The 21,124-nt window shown below is 39.8% G+C and overlaps 1 protein-coding gene across 6 annotated transcripts in view; it reads left to right on the top strand.

Moving 5' to 3' along the window:
* Positions 1 to 21,124, top strand: part of Rbm6 (RNA binding motif protein 6) — a 122,778-nt gene that overhangs the window by 51,354 nt on the left and 50,300 nt on the right. The gene's annotated exons all lie outside the window — the stretch shown is intronic.

Genomic DNA, 21,124 nt, shown 5'->3' with positions numbered 1-21,124 from the left:
GTTTGACTGTTAGGTATCTACTATCTATACTTAGAAGCATTTGTGCATCACAAAAGAAGGTTCTGTCAAAGAAGAGTAATTATATGAAATCTCTTCTGGAACCTAGTGCTTGCTCATCAGCTTTGTTCCACTTAACATGATTACTGCTCCCACCCCCATCCCCCATTTTTGTTGAGACAAGGCCTTATTTTGTAGCCTTGGCCAACCTGGAACTTACAGAGCTCCATCTGCCTCTGCTTCCTGAGTGCTAAAATCAAAGGCCTGCACTACCATGCCCAGATTTACTGTTTACTTCTTCGAGGGGAAGGATTTTCCCCTATTGAAATTGAGGTAGTATTGTGGGTTGTTTGCTTATTTGTTTATTTATTTTAAGGCATAATCTTATTCTGTAGCCCAAACTGACCTAGAATTAAGTGTGTAGCCCAGGATAGATTTGAACTCTTGACAGTTCTCCTGCTTCAGCTTCTAAGTGCTGAGATTAGTTGAGTCACTGTCTTAATTTGACTTTTATTGCTCTGACAAAGTACCATGACCAAAAGCAACTTCAGGATGAAAGAATTTATTTCAGCTTATAGTTCATAGTTCATCATGAAGTTCGAAGTAGGGCAGGAATTCAGGATAGGAACCTGGAAGCAAGAACTAAAGCAGAGACCATAATTGAACGCTGCTTACTGGCTTTAGTATCATGACTTGTGCAGCTTGCTTTATTATACCATCCAGGACCCAAGTGTGGCATTGCCCCCAGTGAGCTGGGCCCTCTCAAATCAATCATTTAAAAAAAAAGCCCTAAGCCGGGCGCACGCCTTTAATCCCAACACTCGGGAGGCAGAGCCAGGCGGATCTCTGTGAGTTCGAGGCCAGCCTGGGCTACCAAGTGAGTCCCAGGAAAGGCGCAAAGCTACACAGAGAAACCCTGTCTCGAAAAAAAAAAAAAAAAAATTTTAAAAAGCCCTACAGAATTGCCTACAGGCCAATCTTATGAAGTTTTTATTTTTTTTTCCCCCCAGTTAAGTTTCCTTCTTCCCTAGGTTTGTGTCAAGTTGACAAAAAAAAACAATCAGCATAGCCAAAATACCTGTCTCTAGAGAAAACTATTGATGTACTGTTCCTTAGTAGTAGCAGAAGCACTTTCTGCTATTCAGGCACCACAGAATAACTGGATGAGGACCATATCCCTTCACTTAACAAGGTTCTTATTGCCTGTCCATCACTAAATCAATAAGTATTCATTATCAGAAATTGTGTTACTTAAAATTTTGGAGAGAAGCGTGAAAGTTCTAATCTATATGATTCTATCCTGACAGTGTCTCTGAAAATGAGAACACTTAAGTTAATTCATAAGCATTATGTTTCTAACAATCTTTTACCATTGTCTCACTATGAGTAGTTGAAATATAAATGGGAAGACCATGTCATCTCTTTTGTACTGTTCTTTCCTAGAGTGCCATTGCTTTTTTTAATCACTGTTTTTTTTTGTTGTTGTTGTTTGCTGTTGTTTTAAAGACAAGTTTATAGGGCTGGAGAGATGGCTCAGTGGTTACATGCGCTGGCTGCTCTTCCAGAGGACTTGGGTTCAATTCCCAGCACCCACATGGGAGTTTACAAGTTTCTATAACTCCAGTTCTAGGGGATCTGATAATCTTCACCCGCGTGGACATAAAGTTTATTTAAAAAAAAAGACAAGTTTACACAATATAGAACCTGGGACTCTATGCTAGACCAAGCTGGACTGGAACTGATAGAGATCCATTTGTCTCTGCCTCCCGAATTAGAGGCCTGTGCCACCATGCCCAGTTTATCAGTGCTATTTTTAATCTTAAGAATATCAACATTAGCTGGGGATATAGCTCAGGGATGGAGATACTGCCTGGCATGCACAGGGCCCTGGCTTCAATTCCTAGCACTCTAAAAGGGGGAGGGGAGAGTAATAAGTAAGAGATATAAAGCATTATCTTTTAATCACCTCTTCTACATCCCAACAAAAAATTCTATCTATAAAGTATCTAGTCTCTTAAAGGGTATCATTCTTTATAAATAGTGCTTGTTCGTAGGCAAGTATTCTTTTGGGCCTGTGTTTGGAAAATGCTCATTTGTGCTAACAGCAGTCAAGAGAAGGTGGCTTATAGATGTCCTTTCCACCCTCCTTAGCCATTCAGTCAACGGATTTAGGGTTCTCAGATCCCCTAGTGATTGATGTACGACAAAAAATTGGGAACAGAGCCATTACTCTTCTAGGTTTGAAATAGTATTGAAGATGTGGAGGTCATTATGATGTAGTGCCATGTGGTGCCTTGTTCCAAAGTACAATTAAGGTAGTCCCCTATCTCGGTATGGTTGTGTTCACCTGTAATTCCAGCACTTGGGGAGCTTAGGGTAGTAGGATTTTTAGGCCATCCCAGGTTACATAGTAAGATTCTGTCTCAAAACAAACCCCAAAACTAGCTCTATCTTTTAGGACCCTATAATCCTATACCTAGAAAGAAGGGAAGGCTTATCTGGGCTGGCAAAGATAGCTCATCAAGTAAAGGCAGTTGTTGTCAAACCTCATGAACCAAGTTCAGTCCCTGGGACCCCTTCATGGGGTGGAAGGAGAGAGCCAACTGCAGGTTGTTCTCTGACCTCCACATGGGTGCAGTCGTGAGTCCCCCAAAGCAAATAAATTAATTTAAAAAATACATCTTCGTTTTCTTTATAGTCAACCCTATTTCCTAGATATTTATTCCTCCCATGCCCATGTAATCCTCTCTTGCTGAACTGCATAGTCTTCATGATCAGATCATTCTTTTACTAGCCCTTCTCATACCTCAGGGCATATGTAAATCATTTTGATGGGAAAAAACTGAGATCTTTAGGGAAATAAATCCTTTGTTACTTTGGTACAGTCCGAAGAAGGAACACAGGTTTTCCAGTCAGGTCTTAGTTCTTAGTTGATTTACCTGTGGCAAATGTTTTAACCTCCCTGGGTCTAAAATCCCACTGTTCCTAATATCTCAATGAGCGCTAGTGTGGATTTAAAAGGTCATTCATTCATGAGTGTTTTTGTGTGCCGGGATGCTGAGGATGCTACTTAGAACAAGATAGACTATATAACTTATTTTAATGGAGAAAAATAGGACAAGTAATTTGACAAAATTAAAAATAGTATAATATGTGGTAGTGCTGAGTGCTGTTTAAAAATGAAGCAGACTATTGAGAACCCATGAGACAGTCATAAAAGCTTGTTGAGAAGTGATTGCATTCAAGAAGTGATTCTTGATGAATAATGTATGCAGAATACTTAACAGAGCAACTGGCAATTGGTAAGCATTTGAATGAGATGAACATGCCCTTTCTCTGTCTTCTCTTTCTACATACCAAATAACTTCTGATCATAAATCTAGGAAAATAAATTTATTTTTGTATCTGGATTTAGATTGAAGCCCTTAATGCCACAATAATTAAGAGTCTTATGAAGGAGAAAAATGCAAAGAAAGGTCTGGTTCTTTAGAGTACATAAAATGTTTAGCTTTTTTTGTTTGTTTGTTTGTTTGTTTTTTAGTTTTTCGGCACAGGGTTTCTCTGTGTAGCCCTGGCTGTCCTAGAACTCACTCTGTAGACGAGGTTGACTTGGAACTCACAAAGATATATCTGCCTCTGCCTCCTGAGTTCTGGGATTAAAGGTGTGTGACACCACAGCCAGCAGAGTACATAAAATGTTTATGGAAGATTGTTTCTGGCCATCTATTCTCGTTTTCCAAGTTTCACTTACAGAATTACTTAAATTGATACAGTCTCTGATTTGTCAGAGATCTGCTGAAAGCCTCTGAGCAGGTCCTGATTATATCTATGGATACTTCTGAGGGTTCTATGAACTGCTCTAACTTGAGATTTTCATAACTTTTTGCTGTCTTGATAAGAAATCCCTTTATCATTGGTTGATATTTGTAGATCTAGGGGATGGAAATAAAGGAGAATTCTGCTGGCTTGCTTTGTAGAGTATGGTGGATTATGTATACATTTGTGAGGTTGCTTATGATGGTAACCAAGGCCCTTCTAGCTTCTTCTCAGAGCTTGCTTGCAGAGTTCAAACAGGAAGACTCTCTGCAGCAGTGTTGTGACTAGGGAAACTCCTAAGAGTAATGTGTATTAGGTGTCTATCTGGAGAAATAACTTCAGTAAGTATGAAGATGTGAGTCTGTTAGCTCATGCCTTCATCACTTTTGTCTAGGAGAAAGAGATAACTAACTTTGTGAAGCAGGGACTTCATTCATTTTATCCTTCATTGGAAATGTTTGGTTGTTTTTGTTTGTTTTTGTTTTTGAGGTAGGGTCTCTATTGTGTTCCTCTTTGTCACTACATTTGTATTTAATATTTATTAATTCATATATTTATGAGAAAGGGTCTCATTGTGTAACCTTGGCTGGCCTGGAACTCCCTGTATACATCAGGCTGGCTTTAAACTCATACAGATCCACCTGCCTCTGCCTCCTGAGTGCTGGGATTAAATGTGTACACCACCAAGCCTGACCTAGAAATGTGTCTCTAACAATGTCATATACCTTTTGTTTTCTTTGTTGTCCAAGTCCATTGGGACTGAGGAAGAACATCATGTCCTTTCCTTACATGTGCCATTGCCCTAAGATTGGAGAGATAAGTAAGAATCATTATGTTCAGGTATTGAGCCCTCCCCATGGTTGTTCAGCAGTATGTGCTAACTTATTGAATGGCTGGTTGTTGTTAACACAACTTCAAATTTGTTACTGTGATGCTTGCTGCCTGTTCCTCTTTGTTCAAATATTTTCCTAAGAATTGATTTCTTGCTGGGCTGTGGTGGTGGTGGTGGTGGTACAGACCTTTAATCCCAGCACTGGGGGGGGGGGGGGGGCAGTAACAGGCGGATCTCTGAATTCAAAGCTAGCCTTGTGCTCCAAAGCTACAGAGAAACCCTGTCTCAAGAAGAAGAAGAAGAAAGAAGAAAGAAGAAAGAAGAAAGAAGAAAGAAGAAAGAAGAAGAAGAAGAAGAAGAAGAAGAAGAAGAAGAAGAAGAAGAAGAAGAAGAAGAAGAAGAAAGAATTGATTTCTTAGGAGTTTTTACTCAGTGATTTTTTGTTTTGTTTTTTTGAGAGGTGTTCTCTGTGTGACCTTGGCTGTCCTGGAACTCACTATGTAGACAAGGCTGGGCTAGAACTCACAGAGATCACCTGCCTCCGCCTCTTAAATACTGCAATTAAAGGCATGTGCCACCACTGCCCAGCACTCAGCTTTTTATGTGACACAATTATCCTGGCTTTCTAAGGTACAAGGCAGTAGGATATTGTTACCACCTAACATGAAAATTACTTCGGACACCACCTTTTTCTGCTGTGAGAAATGAAGACTGTGAAATACATGATGTTTTACAAAACTTTTTTCCTGCCAACAAAATTAAGAGAGTTTAGATTATTTAAAGAGACTAGGGTGACTGTGAAGGTCTATACAGGAAGCCAAGTCTCTTTTATTTTTACTTTTTGTGTCTTAAAAAAATTTTTCTAATTAATAAACTAAGTGTGTTTATGAGTATGCAGGCCACAGTGCATGTGTGGATGTCAGAGGCCAACTCTGTAGAGTTGGTTTTCTCTTTGCATTTTTACTAGAGCTCCTGGGATCAAACTCAGGTTATAGGTTTGGGCTGCAAGTGTTTTTACCCCCTTAGCTAGTTCACTGGTCTCGCAAATCTTTTGTTTGTTTTGAACCAGGGTCTGTTTCTAGTCTAGGCTGGCTTCAACGTGATGATTTTCTGGCTTCAGTCTCTAAAAGTGTAAAATTATAGATGTGTACAAAATCCTTTTTTGTTGTTGTTGTTTTTGTTTTCGAGACAGTTTCTCTGTGTAACAGATTTATAGACTAGCCTGGCCTCAAACTCACAGAGATCCACCTGCCTCTGCCTACCAGAGTGCTGGGATCAAAGGTGTGCGTCACCACACCCAGCGCTTTTGACTGGCTTGAAACTCCCTGTGTAAACCAGACTGTCCTTGAACTCACAGAGCTCCAACTATCTCTGCCTGTGGGACTAGGTGTGTGCCACCATTCCAGGCCTAAAACAAAACTTTAGATGTTATTTGTTGTTATGATTGAAATTGACGCTGTAGGGGAAAGACTATTTATGGTCCATCAAGAAAAAAGTAAACACCAAAATTGTGAACTCATAATCAAGGTAGTAATAATGACATAATGTAATCTGAGACATTTCAGTACTTCAGTTTTGTGCATTCTAATAAGCAGAAGCAGCAACAACAAAACCATTATTATTAACAACAGTAAAAAATTAATCTGTGTAAGTGTTCAGAAGATTGTGTTGTCACCTAAACAATTCTCACCTCAAAATATTTACTGAGAAAAGTATGGTTTCCTGGACACACACACACACACACACACACACACACACACACACACATAAAACTTGTGTCTTGGGTCATGCAGTCCTTGCCTGTTTTCTGGGAAACATCTATTTCAATACCTTTTAGTTGTCCTCAGTATGGATACCAGCAGAAATGTGGGGAAGTGCAGTATAAAAAGAGTGTGAAGTAAGAGTTAGTGAACGTCCTTGTTCTTAAGAGAGTTTGTATATTCAAATCAAGACACAGTCTGAGGTGGAATCCAGGCTTTTTCAGGAGTGTTGCCAGCTTATAAAATCTCAAGTTAGTTTTTAAAAATTATATTTGTTTCATTTGTTTTGTGTAGTGTGAGGGGGACACGTTCCATATGTATGGAGGTCAGAGAACGTTTTGCAGGAGTCAGTTCTCTCGGTTCACTATGTGGGTGCCAGGGACAGAACTTGGATAGTCAGTCAAGCTTGGTGGCAAGTGCTCCCACCCACTGAACCAATTTGCTGGACCTAATATAGTTTTTGAAAGTATTTATTAGTTTTGACTTTTTTGAGGCAGGATTTCTTGTAGCACAGGCTGGCTTCCAGCTTATCGTGTAGCCAAGGCCTTGAACTCCTGATTCTCCTGTGTCCATTCCCCCATGTGCTATTGATAGACCCGAAATGCAGGGTTCTACCTTCTCAAGTGGGCGCCCCAAGAACCCAGACTCCGGTCCAGTTGATGCAAACAGCATGAGATTTATTAAAGAAGCGGCTGTACAGTTGGGCTCCCCTTGTCCTGAGGGCAAGAGTCGCATCGCACTGCAGCCACATAGGTACTTTTAAAGGAAAAACCCATAAAAGCCACAAGATTACAATTCCCATACAATTTCGTTTCGATTGATTTATGTCTTAGAGGCTAATTTCATAAGATCATGGTCTGATCACAGGGTGATCACAGAGTGGGTACAGTCATGTCGGCATGCACATTCTTCCCGAAACCTCAAGAGGGATATCAGGGTGGGAGTGAAGTTTACACAAAGGTTACAGTGGTCCTTCCTGGAACACTTGCAATTATCCCAGTCACAGTTGAGCGCATCTCTTAATAGAAATCTCTTTATATTGTTACATTGTGGCGGGGGAGGGGGGGAAGGGTAGTTGAGTAATGGCTGAGTCAGGTTGCCCTTGGAACTAGCTTTTTTTTAGTTCCTCATTCTCCTGGGGCTTGGGGGGTGTAAGCCTGAAGGGTGAGGGTCTTTCACTATAATTGTAGGCATGGTCTACCACACTCAGCTAAGTAAGTCTATTATTGTTATTATTATTTTAGGTTTATTTTATGTATATGGAAGTTTTATATTTAGGTTTATTTTATGTTTATGGAAGTTTTGCCCGCATGTACATACGTACAATACATGCATGCCTGGTGCCTGAGGAGGTTGGAAGAAGGTATGGATCTCTTGGAACTGGAGTTATGGGTGGTTGTGAGCCATCATGTCAGTGCTGGGAATCAAACCTGGGTCGTCTGTAAGAGCAATGAGTGCTATGAACCAATGATTCATCTCTCCAGCCCCTCAGTTAAGTAAGTCTTAGATTACAGCAACTCCTCCTGTCTTAGTATTATGTAGTATGTTTCTAAAAAAAGAAATCAGTGGCAGTTCCCAGGAATGGGGTGGATTTTTTCCTTTGTTTAGTTGGTTTTTGTTTAGTTTTGTTTTTGTTTTAACAATATATCTTTCCTTTTTTTGGTGGGTTTTTTTTTTTTTTTTTTTTTGAGACAGAGTTTCTCTGTGTAGTTTTGGTACCTGCCCTGGATCTCACTCTGTAGCCCAGGCTGGCCTCGAGCTTACAGAGATCTGCCTGGCTCTGCCTCTTGAGTGCTGGGATTAAAGGTGTGTGCTACCACCTCCCAGCCACATATTTCTTTTTTAGGCCTATAGTTGAAATTGTTGGTCAGAATACTGCTTCCTAGCCTCTATATGTCTTCTAGTGAGTGTATTAGCTCTTAAAAAAAAATTTTTTTTTTAATTTTCTCAGGTGAAAGCAAGAGACAGTGTAACATGGAGTCAAACCATAGTAGAAATGTAACCTATGGCCTTAAATCCCTATGTTCTGACAGCCAGCCTCTAGCTTTGCCATACCTCACGCTCTAATTATAAGTATTTCTTTTTGTTTGTTTTGTTATAATGTTTGTTTTGTTTTGATTTTGGTTTTGGTTTTCAAGACAAAGTTTCTCTTTTTACCAGCACTGTATGTCCTGGAACTCAAGTTGTAGACCAGGCTGGCCTTGAATTCACAGAGATCTGCCTGCCTCTACCTCGCAAGTACTGGGATTAAAGACATGCACCAACATGCCCAGTTTATAAAAAGTACTTTTTGCAAATGTGATAAAATAAATAAACATCAATCACTTTGTAATTTTATGAGAACTTTCCCAGTATGTCTCCTATGATAGCTAAATTTGTGCTTATTTTTGCTATGCATAAATCATGGCTCATTTTCAGTGGATTGAAATAATTTAGTCCTAATTTGTTCTAAATTGGAAAGTGCTTAGTATATATTTTAACTTTGGGCTTCCTTTTCATCACGTCTTTTTGAGCTATTATTTTTTGCTAATGTTGAATTTTTATAAAATTAGCATTTGTAAGGTGCTGGTTTTCTTAGTCTTGTCAGTTTTAGACCGTGATTGCACATGGTGTCTTGACTTGGTTTCTGTTGTGATAAACACCATAACCAAAAGCAAGTTTGGGAGGGAAGGATTTATTTCATCTTATAGCTTTCAGTCTGTCATAAAAGGAAGTCGGGGCAAAAACCTGGAGGCAAGAACCGAAACAGGACCATGGAATAATGCTGAGTATTGGCTTTCTTTTCATGGCTTGTTCAGCTTGCTTTTTATATAACCAAGGATCACTTACTTGTCCTGGGATAACACCATCCACTGGAAGCTGGGCTCTTCACATCAACCAACAATCAAGAAAATGTCCCGGCCGGGCGGTGGTGGCGCACGCCTTTAATCCCAGCACTCGGGAGGCAGAGCCAGGCGGATCTTTGTGAGTTCGAGGCCAGCCTGGGCTACCAAGTGAGTTCCAGGAAAGGCGCAAAGCTACACAGAGAAACCCTGTCTCGAAAAACCAAAAAAAAAAAAAGAAAAGAAAAGAAAAAAAAAAGAAAATGTCCCACAGACGTGTCCTCAGGCCAGACCAATGGAGGGACTTTGTCAATATTTCTTCTTCTCAGATGACTCTAGCTTGTGTCAAGCTGACAAAAAACTAACTAGCACAGAAAAAAAAAAAACAGAGGGCTCAGCAGTTAAGAGGACTTGTCACTCTTACAGGGGACCTGAGTTCAATTCCCAGCACCTATGTAGTGAGTGACTCACAACCATCTGTTAATCCAGTTTTAGGGCATCCAGTGACCCCCTTCGGACCTCAGGCAACAAGCACACATATGATGCACATACATACATGCAGGCAAAACACTCATGCATAAATTAAATCTAATAAAATTTTAAAGCAAAAATATATATCATTCTAATTATCAAGCCAAGGGTTAGACAAAGGCATAGCAGAGTTGTGGTCTTGATTTTAACTTTGGCTTATGGCCTTATATATGAGGTATGACAGAATCTTTAAGGGCTGGGGGCTAGAGAGATGGCTTGGTGGTTAAGAGCACAGGCAGACCTCCCAGAGGACCTAGATTCTATTCCCAGCACCTGTATGAAGGCTCACAACTGTCTGTAACTCCCTGACCTCTGCAGTTACCAGGCACATACATGGTGCACAGATAAAACAATATCTTAGGACATCTTTTTATTATAAAAAGGTCTACCCAGCCCCCTCTGCTTCCTGGGTGAAGATATGGCTATTCACTCTTACATATACTCCTTCTATAGTGTGATATCACTCATTGCCCTTACCAGAGATTGAACAGTTGGGGCTGCTTGATCTTGAACTTTGTGCTTGTAGAACTGCAAACTAAATAAACCTCTTTTGCTTTATAACTTAGTCCATCTGTAGTTGGAGTTTTCTCCAGTCCCATTCATACCCACAGCCACTCAGACCCAAATAAACACACAGACGTTTATATTATTTAAACTGTTTGGCCTAATGGCTCAGGCTTGTTGCTATCTAGTTCTTATATCTTAAATTAACCCATTTCTATTAATCTATAAGGTGCCACGTGGCTTGTGGCTTACTGGTACCTTTCATCTTGTTTCTCATGGCGTCGGCAGCTGGCAGCATCTCCTGACTCAGCCTTCCACTTCCCAGAATTCTCCTTTCTCCTTACCCCATCTACACTATACTTCCTGCCTGGCTACTGGCCAATCAGCGTTTAATTTATCAATCAATCAGAGCAACACATTCACAGCATATTTTATTTGCGCTGAAATGTGATTTTATTTGTATGTTAATAAATAAAGTTGCCTGGAGATCAGAGCTAAAAGTGAGCCATTTAGCAGAAGTCCAGTGGTGGTGGCACATGCCCTTAATCCAATCACATGGCAGGCAGAGTCTCTGTGTGGTCAAGGACACAGCCAAGCGGTAACATGAACTTTTAATCCCAGTACCAACCATATAGACCTGCAGGTCTGTATAGACAGGCATGATGAGGAAATCATGTGGTTGGGTTTAGAGCCCATGAGAAGGCAGAACAGAAAGGCAATAAAAAGACAGTCACACAGAAAGAAGGTCTCTCTCTCTCTCTCTCTCTCTCTCTCTCTCTCTCTCTCTCTCTCTCTCACGGCAGCTAATGGCTATTTGCTAGTGCTCTGATCTCTTGGGCTTTTAACTCTGTATTTTGCTCTGTGTTTCTTAATTAATAAGACGGTTTAGAATTTCATCTACACCCATCTCAATTATTTCAATTGTGGTAGCAATAAGCTTACCAATACAGAAACTTGGTACCAAGAATACTTTCAGATAGTGTACACAGATAGCTTCAACAGTGTTAGAATTCTGTCATCAGTTCTTACTGGTGTATTTTTTGTGTGTGATGTTTGGTTGGTTGGTTTTGCTTGTTTTGCTTCTGTTTGCAGGGCAAGGCCCTATACATACACATTCAGCAAATGATCTACCACTAGGCTATAGATAGATAGATAGATAGATAGATAGATAGATATAGATATAGATAGATATATATCTATATATAGATATATCTATATATCTATCTATATCTATATATATCCTTGTTTTTCTTTCTTTTTTTTAAATTTTTTTTTAATGTTTCTGGGAAAGGATCTCACTATGTAGTCCCGGCTGTCCTAGAATTTGTTATGTAGACCAAGCTGACAAGGAACTCACTGAGGTTTTCCTACCTCTACCTCCCAGATGCTGGAATTAAAGGCGTGCATCACCACTGCCTGGCTGACATTTTTTTTATAGCTGCTAGATCCTTAATTTGAGACAGAATCTTATTATACTACCCTAGGTGGCCTGTAATTTTCTATGTAGACAAGGTCAGCCTCAAATTTGGAGCAATCCTGTTTCTGTATCTTGAATGCTAGGATTATAGGCATGAGCTGTCACATCAGTCTAGTTTCTGTATCTTTGACAGTCATTGCCTAGTACTTCTTTTAGGAAATTGAGATGTTTAGAGTAAAAATGAAATGGATGGATGCATAGGCATGTAAAGGCAAATGATCATTAAACCATATTAACTGCCCTGCAGTCCTGCTGTAGAGAATTATAGGTGTGTGTATATGAGGGTGGGGGCATATTTTCACATGGGCGCATTTGCCTATACAGACATGTATATAGGCCAAAGGTTAACTTTGGGATTTCTTCCTCAGTCACTCTTCTACCTTATTTACTTATTTATTTATTTGAGATAGGGTTTCTCATTGAACCTGGAGTTCCCTGTTTGGGCTTAGATTGGTTGGCAAGTATGCCTCCAGTATCTGCCTGTCTCTGCCTCCTATACTGGGTTACAGATGCACACTGATGGATCTGCCTTTTTTCATAGGTTCTTGGGGATCAAAATTCAGGTCCTCATGCTTGAATAGCAAGCACTTTACCTCCCGGCGCCCAATGCTATTTTTAAAGTTACGATTGCAAGTAGTTCTTCCATCTCACAAGTTGTAGAATGCAGTGACTGTTACTGAACATCTTCTAGTATGTTGAACTTAGATATCCTTGAGCCCTATTTTCGAGAGGATAAAGTGTTTACATGTTGTTATTCACGCTCTAGCTCATATATTATATATATATTTCTGAGTAAGGGTATTGATGGTCATGGATCAGCTTATCTAAAATAGTAGCTGACTTTGCAGGTAAAGTCACTTGTCATCAATACCTAAACCCACATAGTAGAAAGCAAGAATTGACTCCCAGAAGTTGTCCTTTGACCTCCACATTTGCCATGGCACATACATAGACACACACATACATGTACATGTGCGCACCTGGCACTTATGCATGTGTTTGAGACTAAATCTCTTATTGTTCAGTACTGCATATACCAGACTAGGTGACCCTCCAGCTTCCAGAAAATCTCCACCTCTGCCTTTCACTTACTGTATAAGTGCTAAGTCCAGCTTAGGTGGTTTCTGGGGATCCAGATGCAGGTCCTCGCACTTGTGCTGCAAGTGCTCTACCTGCTGAGCCATTTGTTTCCCGAGCCCTGCTTTACTCATTTTTAAGTCAAGTAGTTTTTTTTCCTAACTGAATTTTCCAAGTTCGTTGTGTATTTTCAGTTAATAATCTTATATTAGGTATGTCTTCTACAAATATTTCTCCCATCTAACTTGTCTTCTTGTCTTCATCATGGTTTTTTGCAGAAGAAAATTTAGTTTTAATAAATCCAGTTTAAGCCAGGCGGTGGTGGTGCACGCCTTTAATCCCAGCACTGGGAGGCAGAGGCAGGCGGATCTCTGTGAGTTTGAGGCTAGCCTGGTCTCCAAAGCGAGTTCCAGGAAAGGCACAAAGCTACACAGAGAAACCCTGTCTCAAAAAACCAATAAATGAATGAATGAATGAATGAATGAATGAATGAATGAATCCAGTTTAATCAATTCTTTTATGCATCATTCCTTTGGAGTTGAATGTAAAAAAACTATCTTGGGTCATTTAGATTTTTCCTTGTGTATTGTCTTATGTAGGAGAGTTTTAGTTTGCATTTACATGTGGGTCTAACACTGTTTTAGTTAATCCTCATGATAGAGTAGATTACCGTTTGCATATGGATATCTAATTGTTTTGGTGTCTTTTATTGGAAAGACTACAATTGGGCTAGGCATGGTGAGGCTCTTGGGAAACTGAAGCAAGATTATTGCCTTAAATTCAAAGCTAGCCTGAGCTACATAGTGAGTTGCAAGCCAATCTGAGCTACAGAATGAGTCTGTGTCTCAAAACAGAACAACCTCCCCTCCCCTAAAAGACTATTCTTATCCTACTGAATTGCTTTTCCTCCTTGTCCAGGTCTTTGTATGAGGTCTTTTGAGCCCTCTGTTCTTTTGTCAGTAGCACACTCTCTTGTTTCCTGTGTCTTTATAGTTAGGCTAACAGTTAGGTAGTGTCAATCTCTAACTTACTTTTCTTCAATATGTTTTTCCACATGAACTTTATTTTTTATTAAGTGTGAGTTTATGGGCTGGAGAGATAAAATAGAGATTAAGAATAAGTGTTATGCTAGGTGTGGTGGCACACTCCATTATTCCCAGCACTCAGGAGGCAGAGGCAAGTGCATCTCTATGAGTTCAAGGCCAGCCTGGTCTATATAGAGTGAGTTCCAGAAGTGTGTAGAAGGACCCTGCCTCAAAATAAATAATAAACATTTTTTAAACCATTAAGATTATTTTCATATAAGCTGTAGGATCCTTTGTTGATGTCCACAAATACCAAATGTATTGTTAGAATTTTGATTAAGAGTACATTTAGGGGGAGCTGAAGGGATGGCTCAGCAGTTAAGAGCACTGCTTGTTCTTCCAGAGGTCCTGAGTTCAATTCCCAGCAACCACATGGTGGCTCACAACCATCTGTAATGAGATCTGGTGCCCTCTTCTGGCCTGCAGGTGTACATGCAGATAGAGCACTGTATATGTAATAAATAATTTTTTTTTTTTAAAGTACATTTAGGGACTGGAGAAATGACTCAGTGGTTAAGAGCGTGGGCTGCTCTTCCAGAGTACCCAAGTTCTGTTCCCAGCACTCACATGGTGGCTCACAACTGCCTGTAAGTACACCTCCAGGGGACCTGCCACCCTTTGTTTGGGTGTTTCAACCAGACTGCCATGTTATCTGTAACAAAGACAGTTGTGTGTCTTATCAATCTGTATAAATTTTGTTTTCTATTCTGACATGTAGGATTTCCAAATAGAGTGCTGAAAAATCTACTTTTGGAGGGTTTATCCCCTTCCTGGTGTTTGATCTGGTGGGAAAGCATTTAGTTTGTCATCACTAAAGATAATATTAGCTAGAAGTTATTTGTAGATATCCATCTAGTTGGAGAAGTTTCCATTATTCTTAGTTTACTGAGGTTTTTTTTAATCTTTTTTATTTCTGTATCTACAATTTTTAATAGGTAGTGTTTTCATTTATTGTGAGCTGCTTTTTAAAAAATAAAAATAAAAAATTAATTATGTAAATGTATAAATTATGTGAACGTATGAATTAACAGAGATCTGCCTGCCTCTACCAAATACTCAAACACAATGTGGTAGTTTGAATGTAATTGGCCCTCATATTCTCATAGGGAGTGGCACTATTAGGAGGTGTGGCCTTGTTTGAGAAAGTATCATTGTGGGGGTGGGCTTTGAGTTATCTCAAGATATCATCCAGTGTCACAGTCCACTTTCTGTTGCCTGCATATCAAGATGTAGCCAGCACTATGTCTGCCTGCTGTTAATGGACTGAACCTCTGAAAATGTAAGCCACCCTAGTTAAATATTTTTGCTTTGAGAGTTGCTGTAGTCATGGTGTGTCTTCACAGCAATAGAAACCCTGACTAAGACACATAAAAAATAAAAATAAGTAAATCTTTTTTAATTTTATTTTTAAAATTATGTCTATGTAGAGGGAGTACAGGTGCCTGTGGAGGTCAGAGGCCTCAGATACCCTTGGAGCTGGTGTTGTAGGTAGGTGGGAGCCACTTGACATGGATGCTAGGAACTGAACTTACATACTTTCCAAAAACATCAAGGACTCTTAGCCACGTTGGGCAGCCAAATGTAGCTGTAAGTTTTCTCAGGTCCTGCCCGGCCCCACAGGACTGCGTTCCTCTGGTCCTGCCCAGCCTGGAGGTCCCTCAGCTGCTTATAAAATAATGATTCAGAGGCTTAATATTAATTATCAACTGTATGGCCTATGGTAGACCTCTTGCTGGCTAGCTCTTATAGTTTAACTCAACCCATAATTATTAATCTATGTATCACCACGTGTACCGTGGCTTTATTTGCATCCCATTAACATGTTGCTCCTAAGATGGCAGCCTGGCATCTAGCGTCTCCCTCACTCCACCTTTCTCTTTCCTGCCTTTCTTCTTGAATTTCCCGCTTGCCTCTAAGCTGCCTTGCCATCGACCAGAGCAGCTTATTTATTAACCAATAGGAACAACATATATTCACAGCGTACAGAAAGACATCACCCAACAGGTCCTAGTGATTGAACTGATGTCATTAGGCATATAGGCAGGTGTCTTTATCCTCTAAGCCATCTTAGCAGCCCTTGGATACATTTAGGTTGTATCATGTTTAGTTACTCTATAGCGTCCTATAGCCTAGATTATCATGAGTTACAAAGCTAGTTTATTTAACATTAAACAATCTGTGATAAATAACTTTGCAACTATATTGTCACATAGCATTGACTGCTGTTCCAGAGGTCCTGAATTCAATTCCCAACAACCACATGGTGGCTCACAGCCATCTAAAAAAAAAGAGATCAGATGTCCTCTTCTGTCATGCAGGCAAATATTCAGGCAGAACACTGTATACATAATAAATAAATAAATCTTAACAACAACAACAACAAAGTTGGGCTGTGGTGGCACACACTTTTAATTCTAGCACTCAGGAGGCAGAGGCAGGCAGATCTCTCAGTTTGAGGCCAGCCTGGTCTACAGAGTAAGTTCCAGAACAACCAAGACTAGTTAATGAGATACTAGATAGTAGTACAATGGTGTTTGTTATTATATCTTACAGTTTTCTGTGTATTTTAAATATTTCATTCTTTTTTTAACATTGCCAGCAGAGGTAAAGAAACAAATTAGCTGGGACTGGTGGTGTACACCTTTAATCTCAGCCCTCTAGAGGTGGAAGTTAGGCTGATCTATGAGACCCTGTCTTAGAGAAAGCAAAAAACAAACAAGAAGGAAATTAGTCACTATTCCTATTTTAGATTTATTCGTTTGGTAGATTTTTACATGTGATTTCTACCTATTTACATTTCTTTTATAATTATTGGTTTCCATATATATTCAATCAAAAATGGAAAAATAGAGTATTTTGGTCACCCTGTATAGTCAGTCAGTCTCTCTCTCTCTCTCTCTCTCTCTCTCTCTCTCTCTCTCTCTCTCTCTCTCTCTAAGATTTTGTTTCATTTTTATTTTTATTTTTTGGTTTTTCAAGGCAGAGTCTCTCTATGTAGCCCTAATCTATCTTTTTTTTTTTTTTTTTTTAAAGATTTATTTATGTATACAGTGTTCTGCCTGCATGTATATCTGCAGGTCAGAAGAGGGCGCCAGATCTCATTTACATGTGGTTGTGAGCCACCATGTCGTTGCTAGGAATTGAACTCAGGACCTCTGGAAGAGCAGTCAGGGCTCTTAACCTCTGAGCCATCTATCTCTCCAGCCCCCTAATCTATCTTGAATTCACTCTGTGGACCAGGATGGCCTTGAGCTCAGAGATCCACCTGCCTCTGACTCCTGAGTGTTGGGACTAAAGGGCTGTGCCACCATTGCCCAGCTACTCTAATTTTGTTTTGTTTTGTCTTCCGAGACAGGGTTTCTCTGTGTAGCTTTGGAGCCTGTCCTGGAACTCACTTTGTAGACCAAGCTGGCCTCGAACTCACAGAGATCTGCCTACCTCTGCCTCCCGAGTGCTGGGACTAAAAGCGTGCACTACCTCCGCCCAGCCTAATCTTCAGGTAGATATATAAGTGATAGATTTTTTTTTAAATAGTGATATTAAATATATTAGTGGAATATGAGGTGTTATTTCCCAAGAATTTATCTCGGAATCTTTTGTTTGTTTTTTGTTTCCTTTGTGTTCTTATAAAAGTCTTTTCTGTTTTTGGATTTTCTCTTCATTATTTTTTTGAGGCAAAAACCACTGGAGGTGTATTAGTCTTTAATGTTATTCTGTGCTAGTTTTGAGTATTTATAGAGGCCAACCAAAGGCAGATGTACTTTTAAAGGAGACAGGACTGGGGCCTGCTATCTCTCGGTGATAAAGTACTTTCCCTTGAAACTATAGAAATTAAGACCATTGATAAGGGGGACCTACTATATACTAGATATATAAATTCACAGAACTAACAAAAAATGTCTATTATTCTTTAAGCCAAAAGGAAATTGATGCTTAGGATAAATTTCCTACAATGGTATTATTCACAGATCCAGAAAGTAGTGTATTTGGGATGGGGGAGGTGGGTCTATGAAGTGCCCACCATGAAAACCTAATAATTTGTGTTTGCGTCCAGAGCGCTAATATAGAAAGTCAAGTGTAGGGCATGTAACTATAATCTTAGTGTTGGGGAGCTGGAGACAGAAGGATCTCATGGATTTGCTAGCCAGCCATTCTAGCCTAACAGTTGAGCACTAGTTTAGTGAGACCCTGTCTCAAAAGAGTAAGATGGAGAGCCACTGAAGAAGACACCTGACAGGGGCTGGAGAGATGGCTCAGAGGTTAAGAGCACTGGTTGCTCTTTCAGAAGTCCTGAGTTGCTTGAACTCCCAGCAACTACATGGTGGCTCACAACCATCTGTAATGAGATCTGGTTCCCTCTTGTGGTGTTCAGGCAGAACACTGTATACATAATAAATAAATTTAAAAAAACCTACACACCTATGCCTTACACACACACACACACACACACACACACACACACACACACACAGAACACTGTATACATAATAAATAAATTTTAAAAAACCTACACACCTATGCCTTACACACACACACACACACAGAACACTGTATACATAATAAATAAATTTAAAAAAACCTACACACCTATGCCTTACACACACACACACACACACACACACACACACGCGCGCGCGCGCGCACGCTACTATGAACACACCAAAAAATAGGTAGTGTATTTTTAGCAACTTTGTTGGCATTTAAATATTATGTTTTCTATAAGATTGCCAGATTAACACCTGACTCATTAGCTCAGTTGTTTAGAGCATCATGCTTATGATAGAAAATAATTACTTTACCTAGAATGACTCTTTGTGAAGAATCTGAATAAAATAGGCAAGTGCACAAATGTGAAGAGCATGTCCATAGGTATTTTATGTCCATAGATATTTTTTCTTTTTGGTCTATAACTTAAAATATCATAGCATAAATGTATTTTTACTTAAATATCTCATTTAACTAATTTCAAGGTCTTTAAACAGAACATTGCTTCTTATATGGAAACTTCTCCTGCCCCTTCTGGTCATTATCCTTTATATCTATTCTTAAATTTTAACACAAGTGGGGTGTGGTGGTGCACACCTTTAATCTCAGCACTTGGAAGGCAGAGGCAGGAGGATCTGTGAGTTCGAGAATATAGGGAATCAGAACTTTGGGTGGGAATTTGAATGTGATGAGGAAAATTAGTCTAGCAAAAATGTGTGTGGTTAGAGGAGAAAGATTGGAATTAGAGTGCTTACCAAGACACTTAGGATAAGGCTGGTCAAGTGACTTAGGGAGAAAGGGGCCTTGCCACCAAACCAGAGAATATGAGTTCAATCCTTAGAACCCATGTGGTAGAGTGAGATAACCAGCTCCTACAAGCTATCTTCTGCACCTGTGACTAAATTATGACCAAATGGTTATAAGCAGGTGTGCTTGCATGTCCATAATGTATCATTACTGTAAGATCTCTCTCATTTCATCAGTTTCTAAGACAAAATAACAGCTGATACTAAAGTAGCAAATTTGAAGAATAAAATAGAAATCCTATGTTGGTGACAAGGTTACATGGTTGAAAGAGTGTGGGTTTTTGGTTTTTTTTTTTTTTTCCTTTCTTTCTTTCTTTTTGGAGACAGGGTTTCTCTTTATAGCCCTGACTGTCCTGGATCTTGTTCTGTAGACCACACTGGCCTTGAATTCAGAGATCTGCCTGCCTCTGCCTCCCAAGTTCTGAAATTAAAAGAATGTGCCACCACTACCTGGCTATTTTATTTTCTAAAATAAAAATAATTTTTCAAACTGGGAATGGTGGCACATACCTGTAACTCATTACTCAGGAACCTGAGTTAGGATTGCCAATTTGAATCCAATGTAAGAGCGTACTTAGGCTTTGGAACAGACCGCCATTGATACCAGTATCAGAACCAGTTTGAATACAAGATCAGTAGACTCAAAATGCTAGGAGTTCCAGAATGGGACTGTGTGTTATGTGGTGTATTAGGTTTTATTGTTATGAAGTACCATGATCAAAAGCGACTTGGGGAGGAAAGGGTTTATTTGACTTATAGGTTACAATCTATCATCAGGAGAAGCCAAGGCAGGAACTGGAGGGAGGAACTGAAGCATGGACCATGAAGGCTCACTGCTTTCCTCAACCTGCTTTCTTTTTTTTTTTTTTTTTTTTTTTTTTGGTTTTTCGAGACAGGGTTTCTCTGTGTAGCTTTGCGCCTTTCCTGGAACTCACTTGGTAGTCCAAGCTGGCCTCGAACTCACAGAGATCCGCCTGGCTCTGCCTCCCGAGTGCTGGGATTAAAGGCGTGCGCCACCACCACCCGGCAACCTGCTTTCTTATGCCACCCAGGACCACTGCCCAAAGCTGGCACCACCCCAAATGATCTGGGCCCCCTCATATCAATCATTAATCAAGAAAGTGAACTACAGACTTGGCCTATGAGCAATCTGATGGAGGCATTTTCTCAATTGAAATTTCTCCTCCATGACAACTCTATCTTGTGTAAGGTGACAAAAAAAAAAAACTTAATTAGGACAACTTTGAATGTACTTTTTCTGCTTTAAATTGTTCTGTATTTTATTCACCTAAACAAAAGCAGAGGTGGAATGCCTCTAGTCTAAAAAGACTAACATTTCCTCCAGGTTTATCACAGCAAGAATAAAAGTGTCTTGATTCAATTTACTTGTAGTCTTAGGGTGGTTTATCATTTTATCTCTTAGCCAACTCCAGCTTCATATGTTTGTTGTATGATGTTTGCTGGGGAAACATGAATAAACATGTATTTGACAGACCAAAGTTAACAGTTCCACCAGAGTTTAGCTTATTAAACCAGTGAATTTATTGGTATTAATTATGAGGAGTATGGACAACTCAAAGGCAACTGCATGACCTAAAAGCCCACCTCAGAATGGTTCCTGTATAACTTTCAGACAGCTTGGCTTTAAAGGAAGCTTCTCACCAGCAATTGTTCACTGCTTTTAAAGCCGTGGGGGAAGGACTTAAATTAAGTCTTCTAAGTTACAGGAACTTCCTAGGACATGGAAGTTTTGTTTACTTGTTTCTTTTAAATATTTATTTATTTTGTGTGCATGCACAAACATGCACATGCTGTATATGGATATGGAGATCAGAAGACAACTTTTTTTGGGGTGTGTGTGTTGTTGTCGTCCCCCCCCCCCCCCCCCCCCCCCGAGACAGGGTTTCTCTGTGTAGCTTTGCGCCTTTTCCT

The sequence above is a fragment of the Peromyscus eremicus genome, chromosome 7, assembly GCF_949786415.1.
Source record: "Peromyscus eremicus chromosome 7, PerEre_H2_v1, whole genome shotgun sequence".
Lineage (NCBI taxonomy): Eukaryota > Metazoa > Chordata > Mammalia > Rodentia > Cricetidae > Peromyscus > Peromyscus eremicus.
The sequence above is the reverse complement of the archived record's forward strand: the minus strand, read 5'-3'. Positions and strand labels throughout refer to the sequence as shown.